Source organism: Rhyacophila brunnea, unplaced genomic scaffold (assembly GCF_057557595.1).
Source record: "Rhyacophila brunnea isolate RB1 unplaced genomic scaffold, BYU_Rbru_1.0 scaffold_34, whole genome shotgun sequence".
Lineage (NCBI taxonomy): Eukaryota > Metazoa > Arthropoda > Insecta > Trichoptera > Rhyacophilidae > Rhyacophila > Rhyacophila brunnea.
Window position 1 is genome coordinate 142,270 of NW_028233006.1, and position 7,161 is coordinate 149,430.

A 7,161-nucleotide genomic window follows, 5' to 3' on the forward strand; every position below is an offset into this window, starting at 1 on the left:
ACGATACGCCAATATTTTGCAGCGAAGGAACTTAAAAATTACAGTTGGCGCTTTCATACAAAATATATGACTTGGTTCCAGCGATTAGAAGAACCAAAAATAATCACAGAAGATTATGAGCAAGGCACTTATGTTTTCTTTGATTTCGATGTCACCTGGGGCAATAGGAAGAAAAGAGGCTTTACATTCGAGTATAAATACCTTGAAAATATAGAAATGTGATTAGTCTATAAATTTATCATTAAAAATAAATTGTATATTTACAGGTTAAATTTTTAGTAGGTTTTAGTGGTGGTAAACAAAATAACGTTAAAAAATTTTATATTACATCCAGATTGATTTTTTATCATGGAATTAAAATAAAATACATTTTTGCTAATTTTTATGTTAACTGTATTCTTTATAAATTCTTAATGTATAACAAGCAATTTATTCACAGCATTTTATTCTGATTCCGGTTATTTTCAACATTTAATTGCTGTATGTATTTTTTTATTGCTAAAAATCTTTGTTATTGTTTTTTTCATTGATTGATCATATTTTAAATATTTTTAGGCTGAAAATATATCTTTTATCGCTAAAACACCATTTTATTTGTTTCTATTCTGGTTATTTTCAATATTTTATTTCTGAAATATATCTTTTATTGCTAAAAATCATTCTGATTGTTTTTTTGATCGATCATATTTTAAATATTTTAATTGCTGAAATGTATTTTTTTATTGTTTTTTTTATGATTGCTCATTTTTTAAAATTTTAAGGCTAAAAATATATCGTTTGTTATTATTTTGCGTTTAATAAAAAAAATATTTATTATCGGTACATTAAATTTGGTTCGATCTATTATTTTATTTGATAAAGACTGCAAAAATATTCATTTGAGAATAATTTTGGTATGATATTAAACCTTTAATATTTTAAATATGAGGATATGCATCAATTTTAGCACAAAGATAAACGTTTGCATATAATACGGAAATTATATATTATTCAATTATTCTTTTCTTAGTTAGATAAAACAAATTTCGACTAATAGAAACTTCTTTTAAGCCAATCTAGATATTGTTTTAAACTATTAAAAAAATGTAGTTGCAAACAAAATGAACATATTGGTATTGATGTGACATGTTCATAACTTTTTTTTGAAAAAATTATCCTAATATGATGGCTTTATTTGGGTGGATTATTCACGTATAATATTACTATTAATCGCATATAATTAGTTATTTATATTTTAGGCAAATATTTTAATGATGCTGAGCGTATTCTTATATCAATGTCTGTGCCTGTTTGTTTTATCCGAAAAACCTACATAAATTAGCTTCACTTGTTTTTTTTTAAATTTTTCTATAAAAATAGGAAAAATATATGCTTTAAATAATATTTTAAGAAATAATCCAGATTTTTACTTCGTAATTTTTTTATATTATTTACTTATTTTATATTTAAAATCCAATAAGAAACTTTATCTGGCTATAAGAGACCCCTTATATGATCAATGTGTAAATTATTTGCTTATATGTCAAAATACTTAATTTAATACCATGGAATAGGCACCAATTTTTTCGATATTCCAGCAATATTTATATATTTTTATAAGTGCTTCCGAGTGAAAACATATAATCATCACTTTTTATTGCTAAAAAACAATTTTTATCTCAAATAATAATAAAATATGGAACCAAATTTAAATATTGGTAAAACCTTTATTTTTCCGCTTGCTAAATGAAAGGGTTTAAAAAATTATTTACTAGATATCGATATTAAATTATATCACATTCTGTCTGGATTTATTGTAAAAAAACATCGATCTACCAGACCTTTACTGTATCATTTATTTTCAAGAAATATGTCCATAACATTATTAAAAGATATAAAATTTTGCATTTTTATATAGTTTCATAGATACATGCCGATAATTACATATACCATTTTTCGTATTTTTAATTGATACTGATTATCGTACTTCTGTTTGTATTAATTAAGTTAGATGGGATTATATTTAGGTTACAACACCTTTTAGATGTTTCTATCACAATTTATTTGTAATATGGACCAATTTTAATAATTGAGCCTATTTATAGTACTTATGTATATATAAAACAATAATTAAAAGGTTTTATTACGTTTACACTAATTTTTGATTCTGCCAAAACATTTTTTATTGTATTTAAACGCCAATTTTTCAAATTAATCCTATTTATTGCGCTTATGACGTATAAATCAAGAATTAAAAGGTTTTGTTATGCTTACACAAATTTTAGATCTCGCTAAATCTTTTTTTTTGTATTTAAAACTAATTTTTTAATTGATCCTATTAATCGTGCTTATGTTTCTATATATCAAGTATTTTGAAATTATATTTAGTTTAAACACCTTTTAAATGTTTCTAGAACATTTTTTATACTATATTATTTTTAGCAATCGTAATTCGATTTAATTAATCTGAAACATTGGAAATTAATTCTGGTGCTGTAATATTTTTCCATATACATAATTATTGGCACATAACGCGATTGAATACAATCTAGCAAAAAAATTTTATTTGAACAACAAAAACCTTTACATTTTATATTTAACACCAATAATAAAATCCAATAAATAAAAGCAGTCACGTATAAAGAATAAAATTTTAGCACAAAAGATAAATATTTTATAATGATGTAATAATTAATTTTATGTGAAAATGAGTGTGATTCAAAAACGCAATATGATTCCGTAATCCTTGTAAATAGGTATTCGATCATCACATGAGCTGTCTTTTTATCCGTTTTTTACCTCTTATTAATTATGTAATTTTGTGCACATTTTTAAGTCACAATCGATATCCTTGTTTTATATTTACTCTATAATGTGATAGACGAGATATTTATAAATTAAGCAGTAGTTATCGAAATATGTAATGTCGTTAAAGTTTTATTGAAATATTTATAGATTGTTAATTTTTACTTGATCATAATGTATGAATATCTATGTAGCAATGTATACTTTGCGCCTTCCTAATTTTATTTTTTAAGAATATAAGCATATTTTTATAATTAAAGAAGGGTTATAGTGAATCGATACAGTTTATGAGAAAGTAGATATACCTAAGTGCCATAAAACAACGCTAAATCGTATTTGTCAGTGTTTCTATAAAGTGAAAAACTGAAACTTCATAAGTTTACAGTAAAAGGGGTAATTATAGGAAGAAGGCGTGAATTACATGGTTATTATTAAGGTAAATCATTTCGTGGTATCTAAATTAACTAAAATCGATTAAAATCTTATAATATTGATTTATATTCCGATAAACATCCGAAAAAAGTTGAAATTTTACTTAAGTGATTACATTAGGTGATACTTGCGGAAGACGTGCTCTAATGCGACATCTCTGCTTTATTTATGAATAATTTTACGATGCAATATATTTTCCGAAAAATAGTCTCCTCATCTGACTTATTTTGTGAGCGACTATGTTTTCAGACAAAATTTATAGCAAAAAATGATTTTTGCTGCTCAAAAAGAGGTAGAGAAAATGCTTCTATAGCTGATATCAAACAGGAATATGTATAAATATATTTGAAAACGTGATAAATATAAATAATGGTTGTTCCAAATTATTTTGACACCCCAAAAAACTGATTACAAGGGTTTTAATTTTTTTTGGAGGTTAGAGAGTTTAATATACCAAATGCCTTATAGTATAGTTATATGATTCCTTTTAGGGATTAAAAACAAGAAAACTATGATTGACATATGAATGGTGGTAATAAAGATGTGCTATATGATCATATATACGCCAAATAATATCATGTATTATTATATGAGAAACCATCTATTTATATTCAAAACTATAAAGTTTTAGATTTTCTTCTCATCATACACTAATAAAAGATAATTTTTTTATATACCTTTCCTTTGATAAAAAACTACGACTGCTTCTACTATTAACCTCACATGATTTTTATGTATAGGAAATTTCATTCTTAAATTTCTAATACCAATGCGTTGTTCGAATTTTTTTAGATGAATCTAAAAGTGAATAGACTTTAACTTTTCAATATGTATCTGTGATAATACACTTCTTTCGCAAAAAAAAGTTATAAGTTTTATATAGATAGATATAAAAAGCTCACAAGTATAATATCATATAATTTTATAGTTTCATTGAGCTATATTTAGCTATCCCAATTTTTTTGATTGTGTATATTTGAAAAATTCAATATCACAGTTCAGTTGGACTCCAGATCTGTCATATGTATTCTAAAGCCCTGAAAGTAAGTGTGACAAGCAAATTTGCGAATTCTCAAAGTGGAATTAATATTATTGGAGATTTGTTTTTCTTTATCATATATACACACCAGAAATTTTTGATAGTCAAAAATTATAAGTCATAAATTTAATAATAAACAAGGACATCAAATTATTTTATATGTGAGATTACGACATATTTTTTTTTAATCTGGTCTTTTAATTTTAAGAAGATATTTTAGATAAATCTTATATTTTTTTTTGCTAGATTTTTATGTTTGCTCGTGCAAAACTTTATATTTCTCTATATTAACTTTTTCTGTATATATCATTTTATATGACAATCATCTTTATAGTCTTCCCTAATACATCTTCTACACTCAATAACTACATATTTAAGTATTTTTCTCAAAACTATTGTATATATATGTCCGTTGGCATCCATAATATCCTAACATACGACTTATGGCAAAATTTTAATATTTTTAATATTGAGCGTCGACTCACCATCTTTAACCAATTAAAACTACATAAGCACTATGCTTAAGATGAAATATAATACAGAATAAATATTTTTAAACATAAATTTTATATTTTACGGTGGTTTTTAACAGTTTATTCATGTTAATATTTTAAAATTTATATTTCTTTTATTATTTTATTAAATATTTATTTTTCAGTTGTAGTGAATCCTTGCTTTTTAGTTAAACGAGGGCATAAGTATACTTTATTTAACAGTCAAAATAAGTAATATTCAGTAATAATAGTTTTTATATCACAACTAAAAGTATCGGGTGATATTTGAAAAAAATATAAAAATAAAATTGTGTATAGGTGATTTATAAGTTACTAAATACAAATGCAAATGAGAGTTGCAAACTTACTAATACAAAAAGCGCTTACAGCTTTTAATTAAGGTTTGATTTAAGACATTAATGAATTTCATGATCCATATTTTATATAAATGCAATTATTAATTTTCCCCATATATTATAACATGGGACGGTGTGGTGATTCATTATCATAAAAGGTATCTGAAGGAACTAGATGACAAGAATCAGATCAAGGCATATATACAAACCTTGGGATTGTGAAAAACCCTTGAAGTAATAGGTCTTTAAAGGAGGAGAGGCATTGAAGAGACTTTGAAGAAGAGAAGATAGCCGAAAGTATAAATACGCTGTGCGTACAGATAATCAAACAAGCTGTGCCTGAGAACAAAAACTAAAATTACAGCTTAACTTTAGCTCATAAATAAAAATTTGTGTTTTGTAGTTTTAATATGAGTTTAAGATTTATGGTTATATCATTAATTTTATGATTATAATAATTATACGAAATTAAAGTAGATTATTTTAAGATTTATGATATTTTTAGTGAATTTTATATTTTATAGTAATATCATGAATTTTAAAGCAGATTAATTTTATGTTTAGTAGTTATTTATAATGAATTTTAATTGATGTAATTATATTGTTTATTTTTTATTCATAGAATAAATTTTCAATATAAAAATCCGTTAGTTAAAGTCCAAATCATATCCCTCAATATAAAATGACCGAAGAATATGAAAGTGTACAGGATGTAAGACAAGGCACGATCCCAATTGAGGATCTAAAGAAAGAAGGTGTAGCAGCGAGTGACATAGCAAAGTTGGTTGAAGCAGGATATCATTCGGTGGAAGCACTTGCTTTTACACCAAAGAAGCAGATAATGAATATAAAAGGACTGTCCGAAGCAAAAGCCGATAAACTCCTTAAAGAAGCAGCCAAGCTTGTTCCGATGGGTTTCACATCCGCGGTTTTATACCATCAAAAGAGAGAGAATACGGTTTATATAACAACGGGATCAAGTGAGCTAGATAAGCTTCTTAATGGAGGAATTGAGTGTGGAAGCATTACTGAGATATTTGGAGAATTTAGAACTGGAAAAAGTCAAATATGCCACACATTAGCAGTCACATGCCAATTAGGCTTAGAAAACGGTGGAGGTGCAGGAAAATGTTTATTTATCGATACAGAAGGAACCTTTAGAACAGAAAGACTAGTTGCAATAGCACAAAGATACAATCTAGACCCACAAGAGGTTCTTGAAAATGTAGCTTGTGCAAGAGCATACAATTCAGACCATCAATCACAACTTTTGATACAGGCAGCAGCCATGATGAGTGAAACACGATATTCATTAATGATAGTTGATTCTGCGATGGCTCTATATCGAACTGATTTTTCAGGAAGAGGAGAACTTGGTGCTAGACAAATTCATTTGGCAAGATTCTTACGAATGTTACTTAGACTTGCAGATGAATTCGGAATCGCCGTTGTTATTACGAATCAAGTCGTTGCTCAAGTGGATGGCGCTTCTGCTATGTTTGCTGCTGACCCTAAAAAACCGGTTGGTGGAAATATCATGGCACACGCAAGTACAACACGACTTTATTTGAGAAAAGGACGCGGGGAAAATAGAATTTGTAAAATTTACGATTCTCCTTGTTTACCTGAATCTGAAGCTATATTTTCTATTACAGAAACTGGTATTGCTGATCCTTCAGAATGATTAAAAAGAATAATAACTATAAATTTTATACTTTTAACTGTTTTTATACTGAAAATATAAAATATATTGAAAAAACTTGAATATTTAAATGTTGGGTTCTTTAAAATTAATTTTATTGATACCCTTGAATATATAGAAAATTTTTTTTGTACTTTTCATTGTTTTTCTTAACTGTGAGCTATAAATATGTTGAAATAAAATTGAATTATTTAATATAGTATTTTAACTCAAAGTCAAAAAGCAAAACTAGTAACGTATTTATTCCATAGGATTGAGAAAAACCCGTGAGCTAATAGGTCTTTAAAAGACAGGAAGTATTGAAGATAATGTAAGAAAATAGTATCGATTCGAAATTTTCACGGGAAATCAATC

The 7,161-nt window shown here is 26.1% G+C and overlaps 1 pseudogene; it reads left to right on the top strand.

The window, feature by feature from the left end:
* The first annotated feature begins 5,787 nt into the window (after positions 1-5,787).
* LOC147067677 (DNA repair protein RAD51 homolog 1 pseudogene) lies at positions 5,788-6,789 on the top strand (annotated as a pseudogene).
* Positions 6,790-7,161: the final 372 nt, after the last annotated feature.